General features: G+C 35.1%; 1 long non-coding RNA gene across 1 annotated transcript; it reads left to right on the forward strand.

Annotated features, from left to right (window-relative positions):
* Positions 1-1,726: 1,726 nt before the first annotated feature.
* On the forward strand, positions 1,727-7,057 carry LOC128659507 (uncharacterized). The gene is made up of 2 exons (XR_008402411.1): positions 1,727-1,796; positions 6,737-7,057. It is a non-coding gene; the product is annotated as an uncharacterized LOC128659507 (long non-coding RNA).
* Positions 7,058-7,842: the final 785 nt, after the last annotated feature.

The raw sequence follows: 7,842 nt of genomic DNA on the forward strand, positions 1-7,842 counted from the left end.
CACAAAAGGACGCTCTGATCAGACTGCAGCTCGTCATTGGCTAGAAGCCAAACATCCAGTTGCAGTAGTTAAGGTGATCCTAATCGATCATATCCCTATGTCACCTAGAGGTGGGGATAGAAACAAGCTCTTACTCAAACAGGAAGCTGAATGGATCCTGAGATTGGACACTATAGCCCCAAAGGGACTGAACTCTATGCCAGATCTGGGTTCATTAACCCTTTGAGTGCTAAGCACTTTCCCACCTGGGTGCTAATATTTTTTTTTTATTTATTTTTTTTAAAAAAAAGTTTTTTTTAACTTTTTTTTTTTTTTACAAACCCCCAAGACTTACACTGTTGGAAAGGTTAGGCGATTACCTTTCCAACAGTGGGTCTTGTAGCTGCTTAGATGCCTGAGATACAGGTTTCTAAGCAGCATGTCCCCTCCTCCTATACTTAACATTGTTAAGTATAAATAAAGTTGAGCGGTGACGTCATCACGTTATTGCGTGTGACGTCACCGTGCATCACATGAAGCCCCGGCGATGCCTGTCACTATACAGGCACGATCGCCATGGTAGGAGCGGTTAGGAGCCCCCAGATCTCCCTCAAGGTGGGAGAGTGCTAGTGACGGCTCTGAGCCGTCATTAGCACCAGAGTGAGAAACTCTGTGATGGCTCAGAGCCGTCATTAGCACTCAAAGGGTTAATGTGACTAAACTGTTTGTTGAGGGATAGTAGGGTAGCTGGATATTTATCCAATTCTAGGAGAGTTGCAGGTGTTCATTATCTTTTGATAATGGATATGTGCATTTACACTCCTATCCAGGGTGCCGCCGTGAATCTTATGGTCCAGGGGTGGCACCCTGACTACTGGATTTATACATTCCTTGCCATAATCCCTTACTAGTATAACTAGAATCCCCAACGAACATCTAAGCCTTGTTTGTTACACAGGGAAGTCCTTCACTGTGTTTTGCAGACCCAGATAGTGTCCCGACAATATTACAGCTTGTTTGGCATGAAACCAATAGCTTATTTTTGGTCTTTTTTGTCTTTAATGTTTGGTGTTCATCACAGAATTTGCATATATGTTTATTTTATGTGATAGCACCGCACAGACACACAAAATAGTGCTGTATCAACAGGTCTTCTTTTTTTTTTCCTAGATGATGATAGTACATAGTACTAAAGTCCTGCCACTATTAGCTATTTATTTGCCCCTGTACATTAGAGCTTGGTTTATATTATCACCTCTTGTTCATTTAAGATCATTAGGTGGGAGATATTATCTCACTGACACAGTAATCTGCATTGCAGGAACAAGTCTTTCTCTTTTTTCACAGACAGTGAACTTATATATTGTTTTCACTAACAGTGAACCTTTGTATTTTTTGTTTATATTTTTTTCTCTTTAGTATATTTTATACACATACACTCACAGTTGTGCATATTAACTATTGATAACATCATTTTGCTCACACTCACCAGTATGGTTTAACATTGGTAATATCACATTTTTTGTTCACATGCAAACTATAGTTTTCCTTATTAGCTGCATAGCTGTTCCATCTTTTATGAGGTTCAACATAATTTTGCACATATTTGTTAAAACACTCGTCTTATACTCATTATTTTATTGTGTTTCACATTTTTTGCCCCACTTCCGGTTTATGCTGTCATTATATGTTACACAGCCTTTTGCCCCATTTCCTGTTTCTTTTTATGTTGTCACTTCCGGTGTACCGGATCAAAAACAATCTGTTTTTTAGCTTTAACCACTTTATTCCAGCTTGTTTGTATTTTGGGATTTAATGTGAGTAATATATTACATTGTATTCTTTTGCCATTTTGTTTTATTTTGTTATGTTTAGTGTTCTCTGATATATATCATCGGACCGGAAGTGATGTGATTGTGCACTTCCGGTTTGACGATTTTGAGCATTCAGTGTGTATTTGTATTTGGCACTTTTTTCACAGGGTTTGAGGTATTGTGGGATAATTTGTTGAAGTATTTAAGCGTGTTGTTGTGCACCATATTTGTGTTCTGAAGAAGGGGAAAATATATCCCCGAAACGTCAATTAAACCTTTACTTTTGCTGAGAAAGTCCTGTGATTTCACTGTTTGTGTGGGCTATACTATTTGAGTAGAAACACAGGTGGCTGACCCTGGAAGGCGGTTTCTGTAATTATGTGTATATATATATATATATATATATATACACATATATATATATATATATATATATATATATATATATATATATATATATATTTATATATATACATATATATATATACATATACAGTATAGAACATGATTTTTAAAGAAGGTGAACAGAATACATTTAAGGGTCCCAGCACTGTTTTATAAGGAATATTAATCTAAAAGTAATAAAACAAAAATAATCTATTTAAATATTAATACAAAAAAATAACATACACAAATACATTTTAAGCTGTCAATCAGGGCTCTCTACCTTTATATTATCAGTAAGCATATACATTTTTCTAAGTCTAAGTCTCATATATACATTTTATATATATATATATACTGTGTATATATATATATATATATATGTATGTATTTATAGACATTGTTGAGCATTTAGAAAAAGTCCTTTATCAATCAAGGGAAATAAAAGTAAGCCCAAATATATAAATCAAAATGTAGCTGATTGAATGCTTGTTGCCTCAAGACACACATTTAAATGGAGATCCAAAGATTGCCAAATAGAAACTGCCCTCCAGTATATGCTTTTACAAGATTAAAATAGAAAATGGAGTAATAATCCAAAGCAACAGCAATCAATGAAAACTAATTTTAAAGTAGAATCCTGAGAGTATTTGTAAGCAAGTAAATTTACTGCTTGTATTTTACTGCCTCTAGTGTAGACGTTAAATTTAGTTATTTCATTAGAAAGTGACTGATCTTATAAAGTAAAAGCTGCTTATATTTTCACCATACTTTTTAAGTTGTTAACAGGGTATTTATTGTAGTTTATTATATTAAATGCTACCCGGGCTTGGTGCAATCCATTTGTTGTTACAGTGCAAAAACATTATATTCCACACTGTAAAAAATGTCTGTGAAATTAACTGTAAAATGCTGTAAAATCATGACATCAAAATTGTGTAAATTGAAAAACAATAAAACTGTGTTAAATTTACAGAAATATTCTGAAATGACTAAAAAATACAATTGTAAATCCAGAACCAAACACAACTGTTAATTTTACAGTAAGAATATGTTAAAAGAATCATATTTATTTGTAGAATTTACAGAATACAGTAGTTTAAACAGAGAAAACACTGTAATACCTAAAGCAAAACAATACAATTAAAATTACAAGCTGACAGTGTTAAAATAATGTTTTTGTTAGGCAGATTTTCATATGTATACAGAAAGAAATTGTATTACATTTGACAAATTTCTATGTTATATTTTACAGATAAGTATGTGTAAAAGTACAGTAAAATTATGTTAATAGGAAGGGTTTTAAAATCCAGTCGTGTCTGTTTAAAATTGAGCAGCCCCTAACTTAAATATAATTACAATAAATCTAAATAAAATTACTACAATTACCTAAATAATTCCTATTTAAAACTAAATACTTACCTATAAAATAACCCTAAACTAGCTACAATATAACTAATAGTTACATTGTAGCTAGCTTAGGGTTTATTTTTATTTTACAGGCAACTTTGTATTTATTTTAACTAGGTACAATAGTTATTAAATAGTTATTAACTATTTAATAACTACCTAGCTAAAATAAAGACAAATTTACCTGTAAAATAAAACCTAACCTAAGTTACATTAACAGCTAACACTAAACTATAATTAAATAAATTAACTAAATTAAATACAATTAATTACAATTAAATAAAATTATCTAAAGTACGAAAAAAACACTACATTACAGAAAATATTAAAAATAATTACAAGATTTTTAAACTAATTACACCTACTCTAATCCTCATAACAAAATAAAAAAGCCCCCCAAAATAAAAAAGCCCTACCTTACACTAAATTACAAATAGCCCTTAAAAGGACCTTTTGTGGAGCATTGCCCCAAAGTAATCAGCTCTTTTACCTGTAAAAAAAAATTACAATTCCCCCCCAACATTAAAACCCACCACCCACACAACCAACCCTACTCTAAATCCCACCCAATCCCCCCTTAAAAAAACCTAACACTAACACTAACCCCTTGAAGATCACCCTACCGTGAGATGTCTTCACCCAACAGGGCAGAAGTGGTCCTCCAGACGGGCAGAAGTCTTCATCTAACCGTGCAGAAGTTGTCCTCCAGACAGGCAGAAGTCTTCATCCAGAAGGCATCTTCTATCTTCATCCATCCGGCGCGGAGCGGGTCCATCTTCAAGACATCCAACGTGGAGCATCCTTCTTGGCCGACGACTACCCGACGAATGAAGGTTCCTTTAAGTGATGTCATCCAAGATGGCATCCCTTCAATTCCGATTGGCTGATAGATAGAATTCTATCAGCCAATCGGAATTAAGGTAGGAAAAATCCTATTGACTACTGTGAGTTAGCTGAACACATTAGGGGAGCCAATGACAAGAGGGCATATGTGCAGGTACCAATTAGAAGCTAGCCCCCAGTAGTGCATTGCTGCCCCTGAATCTACCTAGGTATGATTTTTAACAGAGGATAATAAGAGATCAAAAGATATTAGATGCTAAGTCTGAATTATGTAAGAAACATTTTGGGTTTTATGTTCCTTTAAAAAGACCTGATAATTCTTTTGGTGGTATAATACACCCAATAGTCCTGCAGAGTGATTAATAATGGATGTAGCTGTATTCCCCTTTCTTGGCCTACATTGTTAATAGCTAGGTACTTCCTATGAGAGCACACTGAGGTAGATTTGGGAGTATATATGTGAAGTGAGCACCATACATATTACAATCATTATTGCCATACAGTGCACATGACACCTGCACGCTCCTGGCGGGCATTTTAGTAATAGAAGTGAATAGGGTTTATTTGTTATAAAATAGTACACTCCTTCTGAATGATGAGAAAGCGACAGGGACATAGGAATAGCTTCTTATTCCCACAAAAGTGTAGTAGATTTGCAGTTTTCCCTTCGAAACTAGGTTTTTAGAACTTTTTTTAACTATATTATATTTTTGTTTTATATATATATATATATATATATATATATTTATATACAGAACAAAAAAAAGAGTATACAATAGGATAGGTACTTCCCTATAAGATATAACCTGTGGAGCTGTTTGCCTGATATCATTCTGTGAGTATACTGCACTTATATATTAGGGTGCACAGACATACTATGTCAATATGATATTCTTTGAACACAGATACAGAAAAAAAAAATTTGGGGAAGATTGTGAAGTCACCTGTGGAGCCACTTGTCTGATATTACTCTATACAGACAGAATTCTTCTGGGAAAATTGTGAAACATAGAGATCCCTTAGAGCCAGCGCCTCTATCTGCCAATATATATATATATATATATATATATATATATATATATATATATATATATATATATATATATATATATACATACATGCTCACAAACCTTATTATTAACAGAATTGGGTTGTTGTTTTTTTCTCTCCTTGCACGCATTTGAACTCCTGAGGACATTATACTGTATTACATTTTGTTTTAAATGAAGTTTTAGGTTAGCATAATAAAATGTAGTAGCAGCAGCCCATCTAGGAGCAAAGGGGTTTAAAAAGCCATGCCTTGCTGTGAGCTGAGGGGGGGGGGGGTGCTTGAACTGCTTGCATAGCACAGCAGACTGCAAAGAGACTGAATTTCATTCTAAATAAGCAGACCTTAGTTGAAGCAACCTCCCTGCACCCATTTTACCTTAGTTATAAAGTGTAAAAGGTTGTCTGAGAAGAAGAGGGAGTCAGCTTGCTACGGTGATGGAGGGGTTATAGGGAGGAGCTGAGTAAACATGTATCAAAGCAGAACACAGCAGCTGTATATATGGCCAGTTTATAAAGTTAGGCTGCAGCTATCTGAAAAAAAGCATTTCTGAATGCTGACCCCTGCCCTCTTACCTCCATTGATTGCTATCTTCTTCTGTAGCTGCAATGACTGCCTGCACTGAACGGCTAACAGAACCACGCTCAGTCCGGGAAAAGGGGGAGAGAAGTCAGTGAGGGAGGGAGGGGGCAGCACACTCACGCCATTAAAATGAATGTAGCTCACTGTCGCTACCAGACCAGAGCGGGAGCGAGCTACATTCATTTTAATGGCGCGATCGGGCTGGCTGTGACTAGACAGCGTGCCCGATTCACTTAGAAAAAAACAGACCCGCTCAGTAGAGCCAGGAGTGGCGATCTGTAAAATACATTTTTGTAGGAAAATATCTGTGACATACTTTGATTTAGAAACATGGTGCTAACCTAATGTTATATAATTCTGCACTATGTGCAGAATTATATAACATTATTTGGTGGGTTTACTGGCCCTTTAAAGCTCGTTTCTATTGTGTTCACAATGTGCATGAACCCTCTGTTACTGCTAGAGACTTTGTTACAGATTTTAAATGTGTCATTTCGCTGTGTCAGCGCCAATTTCATACATTTCCTTCATTGGTCTTTTTTCATTTTCTCTTTTATTTTTCTTCCTTTCTCTATTTTCTGTCCATTTGGACACAGATTCATGTTGCACAATGTTGTTGTTGTTTTTTTTACTGTAATGTATGTTTTTATACAAAAAAAAATCTTTCTTTTTTTAGGTCGATCCTGCTATTCTTCAAGATGGTTTATGTTGTGTGTGGATCAAAAACATTATACTCGACAACATGATGTGTCCACCCCTTGGAATTCCTCTGGATTGGCCAGACACTCTGGTCAACTATTGGCCAGGGTGGAAGAAGCCGCTGATCTTGGTGTGATTAGCAGAACAATGAGTATATTGGATGAAGTGTGGAGGATGTCATTTGCACAGAATGGGGAAACCCGCTGACATTCCACAAATGTTTTAGGATTGATATGAAGTTTTTGTTGTTGTTAATGAAGCTATTTTATTATTAAAACAGTCACCTGTTTTTCTTCTATTTCCCAAGGTGTTTTTTTTTCCATCAATCCAGAGAAGGGCACAAAAGTAGAGAAGACAAACAAATCCCTTCATCATGTGAACCCTAGAGTTCCTACCTTTAATCAGGAACTTTCAGATCATGAGTGGCATGATGTCTGAGTATGAACTTAATAGCAAAATAGAATGATCCAGGCACTCTATGTAGGTAAGATAGGCAGATTTATTTTGACAAACACGCAGAAATATTTTTACTCTTAATGGAGTCTTTTTCCATTGGGAGTTGAAACGTTGCTTCGTGTTTGTCCAAATAAATATGCCTATCATACCTACATCTTTCTTTGATATTGATATTTGGGGACCCTGCTAGTCCTGGACTTGGATGCACCTTGGAGGGTAGTGGAAGAATGTGGTTCCTCCCTTGCTTTACTGTTAATATGGACTTTAGTCAGTAAGATTTGACATGTGGCACATTCATAGCTTGAAGATTTGTTTCAGCTCATTAGCTGCCTACTTCTTCAAGCTGAAGAACCAACAAAAGTTTTAGATAAAATCGTCAGAGATACATTTGTTCAATTTATTTTAATAAGGAAATGCAGTAATCCTTTAAGAGTGTTAAAAATTCAAAATTTTAGTCATAAAAATATAACCTCTTAATTGTTCTCTGACAACTTTTGGAGAAAAGTCTTTTCCTCTTTCTTGCCCTTTCGTTCCCTATTTTTCTTTTCAGTTATACAACTACTGAATGAGACAGTTGTCTCAAAAGGGATGCATGTCCCTTTAACTTTTACTCTTTCTTTCTCTCGA

This window comes from Bombina bombina, chromosome 5 (assembly GCF_027579735.1).
Source record: "Bombina bombina isolate aBomBom1 chromosome 5, aBomBom1.pri, whole genome shotgun sequence".
Taxonomy (NCBI): Eukaryota; Metazoa; Chordata; class Amphibia; order Anura; family Bombinatoridae; genus Bombina; species Bombina bombina.